Source organism: Eretmochelys imbricata, chromosome 18 (genome assembly GCF_965152235.1).
Source record: "Eretmochelys imbricata isolate rEreImb1 chromosome 18, rEreImb1.hap1, whole genome shotgun sequence".
Lineage (NCBI taxonomy): Eukaryota > Metazoa > Chordata > Testudines > Cheloniidae > Eretmochelys > Eretmochelys imbricata.
This window is the reverse complement of record NC_135589.1, coordinates 8,035,147-8,052,669: the sequence shown is the minus strand read 5'-3', so window position 1 is coordinate 8,052,669 and position 17,523 is coordinate 8,035,147.

The following is a 17,523-nucleotide window of genomic DNA, read 5'->3' as shown; positions in this document are numbered from 1 at the left end:
ACACCCCAAATAACTGAGGTTTGTTGAGAACAAGGTATGGTCCCGGCCCCTAAGCTTCCAGCCTAACGGCGCCAAGGCAAAATACGGGTCAATGGTTCAGGTGAAGATCGTGCAGGAAAGATTCACAGAAGATGTGGGCTCTTAAGGAGGAATTTGCAGAAGATAGAGGGCAGGCAAGAAAAGGGAGATATTCACTAGGGTTACTGATATTATTCCTGGCGCAGTTCTTTAAACACAAACAATTCCAGGAGAGTGACGTCTGGCCCAGAGACCAGCAAAGCGTGATGACACAGTCCGTCTGCCGGCCCCAGTAAAGCTTTTGTGTACCTGTCCAGGCAGCCTGGGTACAATTTCACCCACCCCTGCCCCTGGCAGCAGAACTGTTTTCTCTTGGGGATGGGGGGAACATGGTGGTGCCCCCAAAACAAACAATCTCCAGAGGACAGATAGCTCTTAGTTCAGTCCTCTTCTCTTGCAAGGACAAAGACCATGACTTCCATGTTCTACGACCATTATAATAAGAGCTTTAAGAAATCCTGTAGTTCTGGTAATCTGCAGCTGGCTTTTCCCTGGGTGGTCTCCCAGCCAGGCCTGAACCGGTTCAGTGTGAAAGGGCAGAGGAGCTCCCATCATGCAGTGCTACAGCTGCGGGGTTCTGGGCAATCCATTTTACGAAATATACAGTCGACCAAAATTCCCTCTAGATCCCCAGCTGCCATGGAGCAGGCAATGGACTAGCACTCGGGAGACCTTGATCCTGTTCCTAGCTCTGCTACTGGATGATCTTGGATAAGTCAGTTCCCCTCTTTGTGCCTCAGTTCGCCATCTGTAAAATGGGGCTGGTGATACTGTCCTCCATTGGAAAGCACTTTGAGCTCTGGGGCTGAGGCACACAGAGTAAATGCTCAGAATTTCTATCCATTCACGGTTTTGTAGATCAAGACTTTGGGCCAGGTTCTCATTTCTGCTAAGGCCCCATTACAGCATTCTGGCAGGGCAAAGGGGGCTTACCATAAATGAGAATCAGGCCCTTGGAATTCTGTTCGGAAGTGAGTGAGGAGCCTCATTCCTTTCCAAACCAGTTTATCATAGAATCATAGAATCATAGAATATCAGGGTTGGAAGGGACCCCTGAAGGTCATCTAGTCCAACCCCCTGCTTGAAGCAGGACCAATTCCCAGTTAAATCATCCCAGCCAGGGCTTTGTCAAGCCTGACCTTAAAAACCTCTAAGGAAGGAGATTCTACCACCTCCCTAGGTAACGCATTCCAGTGTTTCACCACCCTCTTAGTGAAAAAGTTTTTCCTAATATCCAATCTAAACCTCCCCCACTGCAACTTGAGACCATTACTCCTCGTTCTGTCATCTGCTACCATTGAGAACAGTCTAGAGCCATCCTCTTTGGAACCCCCTTTCAGGTAGTTGAAAGCAGCTATCAAATCCCCCCTCATTCTTCTCTTCTGCAGACTAAACAATCCCAGCTCCCTCAGCCTCTCCTCATAAGTCATGTGTTCTAGACCTCTAATCATCTTTGTTGCCCTTCGCTGGACTCTCTCCAATTTATCCACATCCTTCTTGTAGTGTGGGGCCCAAGACTGGACACAGTACTCCAGATGAGGCCTCACCAATGTCGAATAGAGGGGAACGATCACGTCCCTCGATCTGCTCGCTATGCCCCTACTTATACATCCCAAAATGCCATTGGCCTTCTTGGCAACAAGGGCACACTGCTGACTCATATCCAGCTTCTCGTCCACTGTCACCCCTAGGTCCTTTTCCGCAGAACTGCTGCCTAGCCATTCGGTCCCTAGTCTGTAGCGGTGCATTGGATTCTTCCATCCTAAGTGCAGGACCCTGCACTTATCCTTATTGAACCTCATCATATTTCTTTTGGCCCAATCCTCCAATTTGTCTAGGTCCTTCTGTATCCTATCCCTCCCCTCCAGCGTATCTACCACTCCTCCCAGTTTAGTATCATCTGCAAAGTTTAGTTTCTCCTATTGTGTCTGCGGCTTCAAGCCCTACCTTAACAACTCCTCTGAAATTCCTCGAGTGCCTAAGCGCTACCTTGTCTGAAGCTCCTGGCCCCTTGTCCTTGCATCTGACTCTGTCCTTGAAATCTCTGCTCTGCTTCCCTCTGAATGGTACCATCCTCAAGCAGGTCATTCAATCGCCCCTTTCTAAAAGCCACAGACAACATCGCTCTAATCTTTTAAAATGACTCCCCGTCTCATTCTCTTTGCCTTCCACTGTACCTGCTCTATGTCTGTAACGTCCCGTTTATAACAAGGTGACCTGAATAGTGTGGAGTGTTCAAAACGTATCTTACTTGATTATTTCCCCCTCCTTGCCACTGGTGTTATACAGAGGGATTTGGAGAGGCACCCAGCATAGTCTGTCCGATTTTTCTACCTCTCACTTTTGGCATTAAGTAGCATTTGAATGTATGGTATTTGCCTTTTCCTTGATTTGCATCCCTAGCCCCATTACAGCGTGGCCACCCATCCTGCTTTGTGTCCTCCATTCGATGCATGCAGAGTCATGCGAAATAACTTCTGGGGCAGGGTGTTTGGATGTAAAATGATGAGTCTGCCCTGTGACACCTTCGCCACGGGCTTGCACGCTGTCCCGGCCTTGGGACGCATCCTGGCTTGGTGGTGACACGTTTAGCCCATTGGAGAAACTCTCCGAGCTGGCAGCCCTGCTTATGTGTCTTGAGACTGAATTTGAGTGAAGGAGTCAGCTGTGCTCTGCCTCTCTATGGGGTGAAATCCTGGCCCAATGGAAGCGAATGGGAGTTTTGCCATTGGTTTTCATGGCAGCAGGATTTCACCCAGAATGCCCGTCACTCCATTCTGAACTTGCTGTGTTGGCAGAATGACCCAATTCCTCATCCTCAGTATGTTTTATCACCTTATTGAATAGCTCTTATTCTGGGGGACATACAAAGGGGCTAAAATCAGACCTCACTACACTCTGTCTAGCCCATCTTTCCACTTTCAGCTGTTCCGCTTACAAGGAGTGAACTTTTCTCTCAGAAGTATTGCACATACACTGCAAGTACAGTTAAAATAATAGAAACTGGGTCACGCAGTCTGTAATTTCAAGTCCTTGGCCTTACACCTTTCATTTCCTAGCTTATTACGGTGACAGGAATTTTTTTACATTTCAGGAGAACGAGGCCAGTGTTTTAACATTTTAAAATGTGTTTTATACACTATTAAATGTATCATTGGAATATAAACGGCAAGACTTTTTATGAACCATATAAAATTTTTATGGCACATATGTACTTTTCCCTGATGAAGTTCTACAAGTCTTGGGCATGAAGTTCTACAAGTCTTGGGCATGAAGTTCTACCATTCAGGGCATGATCCAAAGCTCAGTGAGGTCCATGAGAGTCTTTATTGGACTTTGGATCAGGCCTGTTGTTTGGATCGTGTACCATACAAGTGTCTGAAAGGTGTGAACACTATGGATGGAGGAGAATTGTTTCAGTTTCGTTCTTTGTATTACAGTAGCACCTAAATGAGATTGGGGGCCAATTGTACTAGGTACTATACAAATATATAGTAAGAGACAATCAAGTGCTTACTGTCTAAATAGACGTCACAGACAGAGAAGGGGAAGGAGATCGGAGGTGAAGTGACTGGCTAAGGTCACAAAGCAGGTTAGTGGCCCTGCTGGGAATATAACCCCATCTCATGAGTCTGAGCTCGGTGCCTATTCACAAGCCCTCTCTGCTTCTTGTGTTACAGGCAGGAGTCATGGGCCAACATTCAGAAAAGGAAATTCGCTGGGCGAGATCAACTGGCTTGTGGGAGAGTCTCCTGCATGGTAGTGGAAGAGCCATTGCGCAAATCCCTAGAAGATACAAAGTAGGAAATGAGCCCACATTGGACTGGGGAGGTAAGATCAGAGGGGGACTCAAAATGCAGCTCACATTCTTAATGGTGTGCTGAATGAAATGTCCTGAGAACCAAGCAGTGGAGGAACTGGGTGTGGAGATGCGAAGATGATCCATCACAGGGTTTGAGAACCTCTGGGACTGACCACCTAGTAGACCACCTAGTCTCCTCCACCTCTAATTGCTATAAGGCCACAGTTCTAAGAAGTGAGGAGACGGTTTCTATCCACTGATGGGCCTGAGCTGTAAAGCTTGGATCTGGAGCCAAGCTCTGGGGCTGTTCCGCTCCTGGTTTGATTCTGGGTCCATACAAGAGCCAATGTAAAAAACCCAATGTGGGGGCTTTATTTATATAATGTTTGTTCTGCGGGATGCTCTGGGGACATGTCCAGACATGTGCACACTGAGAACAATCTCTCCATTGCCCCAAATTCCTCATGTGAAGGCTTGGCAGTTTGGTTTTAATTAAAAAAAAATAATTGTGACTGATAATATCGATGTTTATTTTTACGCTTTTTTCCATTTTTATTGATTTAAATTGTCACAGCAGCAGGAAATTATGCAAGACTCAGGTAATGAGAGAGTCAGACAATAATTATTTAATGGCAGTAGATGCTGAGATTCAAAAAGCTAAGGTGCGTAAGTGTTGTAGCAACCAGGCAAGGTACTAACAAACTTCAACAGGACTTTATTTTTAAAGTGGAAACCTCTTTACCAAGCTGCTGCTGCACTCTCAGTAGCTCTCACTCTGCCTCCTCAACTCCCCGTCCCTTCCTGTTTCCTGTCCTTTCAGACTCCCAACAGCCAGTGCTCCCAGTTCTGATCATTACAAGCAGCATCTAAATACCACATTCCTTCCTCTCTTAAGAAACTCTCCCAATTAAAATAAACATTGTTGTTCTAACCACAGGAAAAAATATGAAATGACACTATACTGTTGGCAGAAATATTACACTGAAAACACTGTTGATACTACATAACGTAGTCTCTAGTCCAGACAGGGGCCGTCTGGGTCTGACAGGCCGTCTCTCAAGCCCCAGTTCCAGTGCAATGTCTTGTTGTGTTGATACTACGGTGAAGTCATCCAATGCAGACTGGGTGTTGGCATAATCTCCTTTTGGTGCATAGGCAGGTGCAAGATAAGAAGCATTTCATACCCGCCCATCAGAAAGTCGATAGGTGTAAGGTCCCTTCTTCTCTATGATTTTAAGAGGAGCTGTGAATTTATGGTCCCCTTTGTGTAAAATTCCAAATTTTTGTATTCTAACGAAGGAACCACACTCGAACTTTGGTTCCTTAGCACCCCGCCGCTTGTCTGTAAAAGCCTTATACTTTGCTTGGTTCCGTTCAACTGTTTTTCTCACATCATCCTCTGTTGGGGCATCAGGTCGTGCCTTTAACAATCCAGCAATGTTCAGTTTAGTATTCATCTGTTTCCCATGCAGTAACTCTGTGGGTGATCTTTGCATTGTGGCATGTCGTGTAGCCCGGTATGCTTGCAAGAAATCAGTAGTGAAGGTTATCCACAATCGCCCTTCCAGTTTAGCCGTTTGCAAACTCTCTTTCAAACTTCTGTTAAACCATTCGATTTCCCCATTGGCTTGAGGGTAATATAGGGATGACCTCTGTTTTAAAATGTTCCTCTCTGCTAGAAAAGTTTCAAACTCCAGGGAAGTACATTGACTACCATTATCTGAAACCAATTCTTTGGGGTTACTTTCCCTGCTAAAAACTGAAGAGAGGAACTTAATTACTGTAGCAGAAGAGATTTGTGATGTAAACGCTACCTCAGGCCATTTACTGAAATAGTCTATTAAAGTGATGGCATATCAGCAGTCACTTGGAGCAGTATCAAAGGGTCCTACAATGTTAATCACCACTTTTTCCCATGCAGATTCAGGAAGAGGAACAGGCTGTAATGGAGGGGTACATGTCACTGCTGTCTTATCATGCATTTGGCAAGTGACACAGGATTTTATGAGTGCTTCAGTTTGAGAGTCCATCCCTGGCCACCAATACAGATCCCATAGTCGTTGTTTGGTTCTGACAATTCCTTGATGAGTATCACGTGCCAGGTGTATGAATTTTGACTGTAGTTCTTCTGGAACAAGTAGCTGGTGTGTACCTCGTAGCACACAGCCATCAAGCAAAGAAAGTTCATCCCGAACCCTAAAATAAGGCAGCAAAACTGGGCAAGGTTTTTAGGGTTACTGGGCCATCTCTTTGTCAGAAATTCCCATAGTTTTTGTTGAATTGGACATGCTGAACAAGCAGCTTGAAATTGTTCTTTTGTAACTGCAGTAAGAGCGCTTGTAATAAGTGCAACCACTATATCCCCATCCTCCAGTGGACCATCTGGTGAAGGCAAAGGCAGGCGAGAAAGGCAATCAGTTCCCACATTTTGGTTTCCAGACTTATATTCTAGTTCATAACTGAAAGAGAGTAGTCTTGCAGACCATCTAGCAATACGGTATCCTGCTCTTCCCAGTCCTTTTGTGGTGAGCAACGTTGTCAAAGGGCTGTGGTCTGTGCGCAACTTGAACGTGCGGCCCCACAGGTAAGTTCTCCATTTTTCAGTAACCCAGACACAAACAAGTGCTTCTTTTTCGACTGTAAAATATTTCCTCTCAGCATTACTTAGTGTCCTTGAAGCAAATGCAACAGTCCTCTCTGTGTTGTCCTCATGCAGTTGTGTGAGGACAGCCCCAAGTCCATAATCGGAAACATCAGTAGTTACAATTGTGGGCAATGCAGGAGTGAATAGTGCAAGTACTGGACTATGTACAATCAAGTCTTTCACTGTTTCAAAACTAGCTTGTACATCTGTTGTCCACGCTAAGGTTGAACTTCTCCGTAGTAATTCCCGTAACGGTTCAATGACAGAAGCATAATTGGGAATGCATTTTGCATACCAGGAGGTAAGACCCAAGAAGGAAGGTAAGGTTTGCAAATCTGTTGGAGGAGGAGCATTTGAAATTGCCAGGATTTGATCTGGATCAGGTTTTAGTCCAGCCTGTGAGATTGTATGCCCCAAAAAAGAAGAGTTCAGTTTGTCTAAATTTGCATTTGGACCTATTGAGCTTGAGGCCTGCTTTGCTGATGCAGTTTAGTACAGACTGCAGGTCATTGTCATGCTCCTCAGAAGTATTTCCAAACATGATAATATCATCCAGATAGCACTGAACTCCATGTTGATTCTTCAGAATAATGACATCATTTTTTGGAAGGCGCTTGGGGCAGATGCGAGACCTTATGGAACACATTTAAAACAAAATAGTCCCCCGTGTAATAAATGCTGTGAGGTGTATGCTGTCTTCATGCAACATAACCTGGTAGTATGCGGTCTGCAAATCAAGAGTAGAAAACATCTTTGCTCCATGGAGTTCTGCAAATACTTTTTTTATGTGAGGAAGAGGATGGCTGTCAATCACAATAGCTTTACTTGGTTCCCTTAAGTCCACACAAAGGTGAATGCCTCCACCCTTCTTCTGTGTCACTACTATAGGTGAAATCCATTCCGAGGAGTCAATCTCTACAATAATGTCCTTTTGAACAAGTTTTCTAAGTTCCTCTGAAACAGCTTCCCTGACTGAAAATGGTAAGCGCCGTAACTCCTGTCGTACAGGCATCACATTATTCTGCATTTTAACTTTATGCAGAAACCCATGAGCACAACTGAGTTTCTCCTCAACCTGGTGTTGGGTCCCAGCTGAAACTGGTGTGTGTACTGCCAGAGTGCTTTGCTGAGGAAGATCAATTCATCCATTAACTACCCTGAGATTTAAAGCAGCCAATAAATCTCTGCCAAGGATAGGAGTGCCTTTGTGGACAATGTAGAACTCTGCAGTTACACAGCAATCACCAAAAGTAACTATTGCTGGCAGGCAGCCATGTACTAGAATATGTTTTTTCAAATAGCACACCAAGTGAAGTTTGGGTTCAGTAAGAGGCACATCTTTAATGTAATGCAAATAGATGGAATCAGGTAGTATAGATACTGCTGAGCCAGTGTCCAACATTAGCTGAATAGAGTGTGGTTTGCCTGAGGATATGGCGGAAACATTTACAGTGCACTTTATTTGTTCTGGAACATGTGCAGTAGTGATTTTGTCCACGCTCAGCACGGTAACATCTGGTATTGTAACTGCATGCACCTGTTGATCAAACTGGCTGCTGTGACAAACTTTAGCAAAATGCCCAATCTTTTTGCAATGATTGCACTGAGCTACTTTTACTGGACATACTGTGTAGCTTGCAAGGTGTTGTGGGGATCCACAGCGAAAACATGCTTTTATTGTATTTTGAATTTGCTGAGTCGGTGGTTTTCCATTAGTTTTCTTCTTGTAATCATTTGTCTGCAGCAATAGTGAACTTTTCTGCAAGGGAGTCACAGCCTGAACTGTGCCTCCTGTATCCATGCTCATTATTTTGGCTTCAGCTGTAGCTGACTCAATCTGAGTAGCAATGGTTATTGCTTTTTCTAGTGTAAGTTGTGGTTCTCGAAGTAAGTGTTCTATTACACGAAGCATGGTTGTTTTCTCAATGAGCTGGTCTCTAATCATCTCATCTGCCATATTCCCAAAGCCACAAGTTACAATCAGACTCCTCAGGGAAGCAATATACTGCATTATAGTCTCTCCTGTTTTCTGCTCATGCTGGCGAAATCTGTAGCGATTAGCTACTACATTCACTTTTGGCACAAAAAAGTTCTTTAATGCAGTGAGTGCAGTTTCATATTTATCATCTGCAAGGGGAAAAGTGTAAAATATACGCTGCCCTTCTGCTCCAAGGCAGTGGATTAGCAGAGCACACTTTCTTACTTCAGAAATCTCTGTAGCTCTGATTGCAAGCAGATAAGTCTCAAACATATGGATCCAGACAGTAAAAGCAATTGGAGGCTCACCTGGGCTTTGCAGAAAGGGTGCAGGTGGGTTCAGAGGCAGAAGATCCATCCTCTTCGCGAAAATGTTGTAGCAACCAGGCAAGGTACTAACAAATTTCAACAGGACTATACTTTTAAAGTGGAAACCTCTTTACCAAGCTGCTGCTGCACCCTCGGTAGCTCTCACTCTGCCTCCTCAACTCCCCCCCCCCTTTCCTGTTTCCTGTCCTTTCAGACTCCCAACAGCCAGTTCTCCCAGTTCTAATAATTACATGCATGCATCTAAACACCACAGTAAGGTAATACAGTGGTTCTCAGCTGGGTGCGGGGCCCCATGGGGGGCCACAAGCAGGTTTCAGGGGGTCCGCCAAAATAATCCAGAGAGCAGGGCCAGTGTTAGACTCACTGGGGCCCAGGGCAGAAAGCCGAAGCCTGAGCCCCGCTGTCCGGGGCTCACACCAAAACCTGAGCAACTTAGCTTTGTAGTGCCTCTGTGGTGTGGGTCGCCAGGCAGTTGCCCTGCTTGCCACCTGCTAAAGCCGGCCCTGGCTTTTCAGCTACTGGCGATGCAGAAAAACAGTTGTGGCACAAGTGGGCTGTGGAATTTTTATAGCATGTTGGGGTGGGGGGGCCCAGGAAGAGAGAGGTTGAGGGCTGCTGAGGGAATAGCTTTTCTTGGACCAACTTCTGTTGGTGAGGGAGACGAGTCTTCAACATCGCCTGCCAAAACAGACCAAGTAAATAGCCTTACGTCTAATCCTAGCGCGTTCTCAAACAGCTTTGTTCTTATTTTGCTCATCTGTAAAGTGCGATGATCATCGCTGGACATATTTTTTGCTGATTCGTGTGCGGTGGAATTGATGTTTACTGACAAAAATCTAATCCTTCCAAGCCGGTTCGTGTGGCATTCGTAGTGAGGGAACTATTAGGATACTGTTTCTGTGTACTGCACTGTTAATCTGTGAATTGCAGAGAGTCCAGGTAGCCATTCTGTGTTCAGTTCAGCACAGATTATTGCTGAGGAGGTGCAAACACACACACTCCCTCTCTCTCTCTCTGGGGCAGATTTTCTGTTGCTTTGAGCCTTGTGCAGTCATTTGCGCTTTTCCCGGGCATACACGACTACACAAGATACAGGGCAATGTGAAATCTTGCGTGCTGTGCACTTTCCCATGGAAACGTTACTTTGATTCTCTCTCTTCATCCAAAATCAAAGTTGGTTTTGCTCTTGTCACTGGCAGCAAAGAGTTGACAAACTCCTCCAGGAGCAGGGAATTTTAGTTTGGTCTCTTTTTTCCCCCCCTGGAAAGAGAAGAAAAGCCAGCCTTTAACCTCCCGCCATACATTGCCTGAGCACTGACACACCTCAAAACCAGCCCTGCACACGTGCCTGAGAACTGTGCCCCCTCTTGTGGGTGCTAGCCCATCAGCTGCAGACAAATGGGCAGCCCTTTTTTCATCCCTTGGTTGGCAGAGCTCTGCAATAAACTCCTGGTGCAGTGCAGTAAAAGCTCCCTTCCTCTAACACATGCTAATTTGATTTTAATGGAATTCACATTTTCCAACAGTAGTGCAGTGTTCGCCATGTAACTTATAATCATATCTAATTGGTAATTCGAACATAACAAATTTCTAGGATAAATTATTCTTAGATAATAGCCCCTGGAGAACAACTAAGGTGTGTGTAATATATATATATATATACATATGTACATTTTAGTGGATCTGTAAAATAAAGAATCCGTCGATGAATGAGTTCAAGAGAAGGACAGTTTTTAAATAGGGGTTTATTAGATGAATGTTTCAATTTGGGGACTAACGGTGCAACGGGAACCCACAGCCCAACCCCCATACCAGATTGACCTACGCAGTGATTTGCAGGCAGGGCCTTGGAAAGGGAGGGTTTATGGGTCTGTGGCAAATCAAAGGGAACCAACTAGTTCAGAATGAAACTGGATGCTCTCCATAGCGCTGCTCTCTTTGGAACCACTCAGCTTGCAGGACCTGGGCATGATGAAGTGGCTGGAGAGTGGAGTGCTGGGCCCGGTGGGCTGGGTTTTAGCTGTTTGTGTCAGAAGGTTGATGGGTTTTATGGAAACCTCCTGCTCTGCAATTTTTCTCAGTCAGTGGCTGCACAGGAGAAGCGGTGATGAACATATTGGACAGGATGCATCTCCAGCCATTGTACAGCCAGCTAGCACAGACCCTGCTGGGGGAAAGTCCATTCCTTCCTCTAGGCCCTAGAGTCTAGGGGTCATTGGATAAGGCCAGGAAATGGGTGTGCCAGCATGGCTTGGTACTGATGGATCATTTCCTCTCTCTGTCTGTGGTCCTTCTCTACATATGACAGCAGCCTTGATGGGGTATCTGGTTAGATGGTGATTTCTCTACACAGTTAAGACATAGTTGGGTTCTGTAGCGTGGACAGAACAGAACCACATCCCCAAACCAGGCAAAAGCCTGGGACATGTGAAATCTCACGTACACAATGGAACCATGTTATCAGCAGGTCACTTGCAACTACAGTTGTGTCGTGGGGAGAAGGGATGTTAGAACGGTCTCTCAGCCACTAAGCAGGGTGAAAACGGGTGAGCTTGCCCTAAACACCAGGTACTTCTAGTTTGGGGGTTTGTTGTCAACATAAGGCAGAGGCAAGTGAAATCTTAAGTGCAAAACAAAAGTCTACTTCGTAGGAAGGCAGCGTCCTTCCCAGTGAAACCCTTAGTGCGCCAGGGCTCTGCCATACTGGGTTGGAACGTTGCAGCTCACAACAGCCTCGCTGTATTATTTTTGTCTCCTATCATAGCACTGTTTTGTATGAAGATTTGTTCCATTTTCTAATTGCACAAACAAATCTATCGGGAAAGAGGGTGAGGATCTGGGAGCTGGATCCCCAGGTGGCTAGATCCTCTGACTTCCATGATCTGGCCTGTGTGTGTGTGTGTGTGTGTGTGTATTTCTAATTACATTGTGGACTAGCTTCCCCAGCAGTGGAAATCAGTGGCGCTTCATTAAAGTTAAGGGGCCAGATCCTCAGCTTTTGTCAATTGGCTCAGTTCCACTGAAATCACTAGAACTCCCCTTTGATTCTTTCTGTCGCTCTGTTTCTGCTTCCTCCCTTTCATTCCTTTGCTCTATACCGATCATCCTGTCCAGGGATAACTAGCGCGTAGGGCTTTAAAAATCCCAACACCCCCACAGGGTGGACAATATTATCACCCCCACTTTGCAGAGGGAAAAACTCAGGTGTGGAGCAGTTAAATGACCTGTCTAAGGTTATCCAGGATTAGAGCTGAAGAATCCTTGGCTTGGACCATGAAACCATTCTGCCAGCTCCGCCGTGTCTTCTGGGAATTAGAACCGGTTGGAAATTTTCCAGCAAAGCAGAGTTTTGTCAGAAAATGCCAATTCTTCGAACCCAAAATGTTTAACAGATTTGACAGATCAAACACAGGTTTCCATGGGAATCCTGACAGCTTGCTGGGCTGCTAAGGACCCTGTGTCTTCCCGTGTCCGCAAATCTGGTGCAGGCAAGCATGCCAGGGCTTCCAGGTTCCTGGTCTAAACTGGTGAAGGCCCTAGGGGGTGGGGGTGGGGGGTGGCTGGGGTTCAGTGTGAGGCCAGAGTTCAGAGTTAATGGTGCAGAAATTCTACAAACTAGCTGTTAACATTGTATTGCCCAAAGGGCAGAGGTTTAGTGAGCTCAGGAGATCCAGAATGGTGGAAATCTTGTACCATTTGGGGCTGAAATCTCATGACAGTGATTTTTTGACTGCATCCCAAATGGATTAAACAATAAAAAAAGAGGTGTCAAAGCCCCTTCTACTTTGGTATCTGACCCAGAAGTGAGTGGTGGCACGTTCAGATCTATGACTTCAAACTTGAATTTCCCCCCTCCAACTTTGGAAGGGCTTGGGGTTCTCGGTTCTAGTTTTGGACTGTCTCCAGATTAAAGGGTCTCTTCTCAGCCCTTTGGCTGAGATCAGAGACCTGATCACTTGTGCTTGTTGCAAGACTCCCTGGGAAATGTAACAAGGTCCCTAGCTGGGGTCAGCTGTGGGCATTGAACCTAGGACTGCTGGATGTTAAATCTTTATCCTGGGCAGCCTGACTTTGAGAACGAGGTCTGTTAGTCTTCAGGCAGTAGCAAGCTCAAAAACCTGTACGGGTGGTCTCCCCAGGGACACAGAGCCACTCTGTGTTAGCATGGATTACAAAAGGCAATGGAGCTTGTAGGATACGGTCAGTTTAAAATGTGTGATCACTGGGATGCTGGGGCAGGCTGTGCGCAGTGAGTATTAGATATTTTCCAGGGCTGGTTCAACGTTCTCTGCCAGAAAATGTTTGTTTGTTTTTTAATCTGAAAATGTGGTTTGGGCAAAATCAGCATTGTCCACTAGAAAATATCTGTCACTAAAACATTTCAATATTTCCAACATGCCAGTTACTTTTGCTGTGTCCCTTGAAGGTAAAATGCCCCCCGGAAACAAACCATTCCGGTTCAAATTGACGTTTCGTTGACACTGCAAACGTCAACATTTCATTCTGACCTTTAGTGTTAAAACTTTTTGGTGCTCCGAAATTTTTGCTGTTGTGACGTCCTGTCCTGATGTATTTTCCAACCAGCTCTAGTCTTATCTAGCACTGACCGCGCTCATCCACCCCACAGCCACCTTGTGTTGTCCGCCTTCACTGGCGGTCTTTGTGCATGGGATTGTGCCAAGTCCGTACGAATTAGGTCAATAGCCTTTAGAAAGCCGGTTTCACAGGCAGTGCATTGAAATGCAAAACCTGGAGCCATGGATGCTAATAAATAAGGAAGTCTTGCAGGCCCTGGGAGGCAGGCATCGGCAAAGCCCTTTGTGAAGCCGTGAGCTATTGTCCCAGCAAGGCTGTTTTATACCCCAGCGCCTCAGCACAAGGTAACAAATGAAGTATTGTGAGGCCCACTGAGCAGTGTGAGAGCTCACAAGGGATCAATCATTGGGGCGTGATTTAGTGCTGGGCCTTTCTGCGCCCATGATCGATTGGGGTATGAAGCAGCATTCAGCAGCCCCCTCAGGCGCACTCTCATGTCCATACCCCTGCGTGAAATACAGTCCATGTCGGGAGAACGGCTGGCTCCGGGTGTGGGGTGGTTTTTTTCTGATTCGACTTTGTTTCTCTTGCTGGTCTTTTTTTTTTTTTTTTTTTGCTGTTGCTTTGTTCTGCAGTTAGACACCTTTGTAAAGTGTGGAGGCCCCAGTGGCTCTAAATCTGGGGATCTCTCCCTTGCCACAGGAGAGAATTTGAGTGCCGGGTGGATTATTGACAAGTGCAGCTTCATGCAGAATGGACTGAACTGGTGTGGTCATGCCGGCTGGGATTTGCAAAGGGACCTAAGGGAGATTTATGTTGCAGCTTAGCGCTCCGTTGTACTTGGCAGGGAAAAAAACATATTGTAAATGACAGCCCAGGCCGCAATCTCAAGGATAAGCCGTGACAGGTGGCCGAGGCACCAGTGGGTCTGGGGGGGCTAGGGGCGGGAGGCTGAGGTAACCAAAATAATAGGGTACTTTAGCACAGTCAGGCTGCGTTTGCATTTCTTAGCGAATCAGGAGCGCTGAGTGCAGCTCGCCATCTGCTTAGCGGCAGTTTTCTGTGTGCAGCACGTCAGAGGGGAGCTCTGGGGGGAGAACTGGGAGGAGGAGAAGGTGATGGCTTTATTATTATTTATACAGGAGTGGGTGGGGGAGGTTCTGTGGCCTGCAATGTGCAAGCGGTCAGATTACATCAGGGGGCTGCGGGGGGTCTCAAACTTTTTTTGCTGCCTCCCCCTTTGAAAATATTTCAGGCTGTAATGACCCCCCCCCCACCAGAAGTGATAGCAAATTACTGTACAGGAGTGAGTACTCATGGGATTGCCACCCTTCCTTCTCCACTGCTGCTGGCCGCAGCGCTGTCTTCAGAGCTGGGCAGCTGGAGAGCGGCGGCTGCTGTACCCCAGTGGTGCCAGAAAGGGGGGGGGGCATGGCGGACCCTGCCCCTTCCCCCTCCTCTTCCCCCCGTGTCCCTGCCCCTCGGGCTTCCCACCCAGGGCAGGTGGAGGTGGAGGGGGTAAGAGCCGTGCGAGCAGCTGTGTGGAGCCGCGGTGGACCCTCCACCTGCCCACGGTGCGGGAGGCCCGAGAACGTCCCCACTCCCAGTGGCCCCTGGAGGTTCTGCACCGGGCTCTCCACAGCTGCCCACGAAACTCTTCCCATGGTTGGGTGGCGGCTCCGAGGCCCCGCCCCAGGCCGGAGCCGGGTCAGGAGAAGATCCACGTGGGCAGCGGTGAGGATCCTGGGTCCCTCCACCTGCCCTGGGTGGGAAGCCTGTGGGGGTGGGGACATGGGCTAGGGGGGGCAGGCTCCCCACCCCTGCTCCAGCTTCTGGCTTGGTTCGGGGCAGGGCCTCTGGGGGAAAGAGGAGGGGTTGGGGTGTGGCCTTGGGGGAAGAGGAGGGGCCTCAGGGGAAAGAGGTGGGGTAGGCCCTCAAAGGAAGGGGTGAGGCCTTGGGGAGCAGGGGCCTCTCCCCCCCCCACTTTTGGAAAGACTCTGCTGCCCTTTGTGTGCCCCCCCTTCAGCTTCCCCAGCAATATTTTTTGTGATCGTGCGCCCCCCCCCCCCAGCAACCCCTTTTTGGGTCAGGATCCCCAGTTTGAGAAACGCTGGATGAGATGATCACAATGAGCCCCTCTGACCTTAAAGTCTAGGAGGCTATTCATTTGCATGGCAGTAGCACCTAGGAGCCACAGCCATGGACCAGGACCCCACTGTGCAAGGCACTGTACAAACAGAAAAGCAAGCCAGTCCCTGCCCCAAGCAGCTTCCAAGCCAAGTATAAAACAAGAGTCAGCAGCTGCATACAGACAGGGCTGGGGGACGGGCAGTCTGACAATGAAACAACGATACAATATTGGTAGGCAGTGGTAGCTGCACACCAGGTACCTAACCGGTGTCAGTATTTTGTGGGCATCACGGCACAGACGCGTTTTCAGAGAGCCGCAGACCAATGCCGGAGCCCTGCAGCTCGTCCCAGGGCCAAGTGGGAGGAGCAGAGTGGGAGACAGCAGGCCCTTTCTTGTCTGACAACGCAGCAAGTGGGTGATGGCGGCTGGTGTCACCGGCTGGTCGGAGGCAGGCGTCAACCTTTTGCTAGCCAATGAGCAGTTGGGTGGAGCTGGCCCGGGACGTGCGGCGTTTGACTGGGCGGTTTTCCACACGGGCCAGGGGGCAGCGTGGGAAAAAAAGCACAAGGGGGCGCGAGGGAGATATGGGCAAGTGGGGTTGCGATTGTTGGCCGGGCAGAGGTAGGCGTCACCCTCCTGGGAACAGGCTGGCTACGTAGCGTGGGCTGGGGGAAATGGTGGCGGGATTCAAGGGGAGGGCGAGGCGTTTGTGGCTGAGGGGTACAGCATGGGCACACTCAACGGGGTGTGATTACTCAGAGCACCCAGCCGGGTTGCTAAACACGTTCTCAGCATTTTGAATGGGCTGGCCTGGGGGCAGGGATTGGAGCCAGCAAGGAGGTGCATGCATTGGGCGCCCCGGGATGTGGCGTGGGAAGGCGCTGTGGCTGTGTGGGTCGAGAGGCTGGGGAGCTGTCGTGCCATACGAAGTGGCCAGACTCAGCCATAGCTGGGCTGGGTGGGTCAAAAGAGCGGGCCAGGGCAGAGCTGCAGCTGAGTTACAAGCTGGATGGTGCTGGTGGCCTCCTTCATGGGGGAGCCACAGGAGGGCGTGATGGGGCAAAAGCAGCAGATTGGGTTAGATTACGATGCAGAGGATGGCTGGACATCCCTGAGGGGCTGTCAAAGGGCTGGGCTGACATGCACAGCCCTACCTGCCACTGAGCAGAAACACACCGCCCAGCTGTGTGTCACAGGCCCTATAGTGCAAGCAGCTGACGACAAGGCTCCTTTAGCTCACAGGGATGGGGCCTGTGGTTTTTGGCACAGGAGGTACGCTCGCTAAGAAGACTTGAATGACCACAGTTAGGGCTATCGATTAATCACAGTTAACTCACACGATTAACTCAAAAAAATTAACTGCAATTAAAAAAATGAATCACGATTAATTGCCCTGATAAACCATAGAATAGCAATTGAAATGTATTTAATTTTTTTCTACATTTTCAAATATATTGATTTCTATTACAACACAGAATACAAAGTGTGCGGTGCTCACTTTATATTGTTATTTTTATTACAAATATTGGCAGTGTAAAAATGAAAAGCAAAAGAAATGGTATTTTTTCAATTCACCTCCTGCAAGTACTGTAGTGCAATCTCTTTATTGTGAAAGTGCAATTTACAAACATAGATTTTTGTTGTTGTTACATAATTGCATCAAAAACAACACAATGTAAAACTTTAGCACCTACAAGTCCACTCAGGCCTATTTGTTCAGCCAATTGCTAAGACAAACGAGTTTGTTTAGATTTATGGGAGATGCTGCTGCCCGCTTCTTATTTACAATGTCACCTGAAAGTGAGAACAGGCGTTCGCATGGCACTTTTGTAGTCGGCGTTGCAAGGTATTTACGTGCCAGGTATGATAAATATTCATATGCTCCTTCATGCTTTGGCCTCCATTCCAGAGGACGTGCTTCCATGCTGATGATGCTCGTTAAAAAAATAATGCGTTAATTAAATTTGTGACTGAACTCCTTGGGGGAAAATTGTCTTTCCCCTGCTCTGTTTTACCCGCATTCTG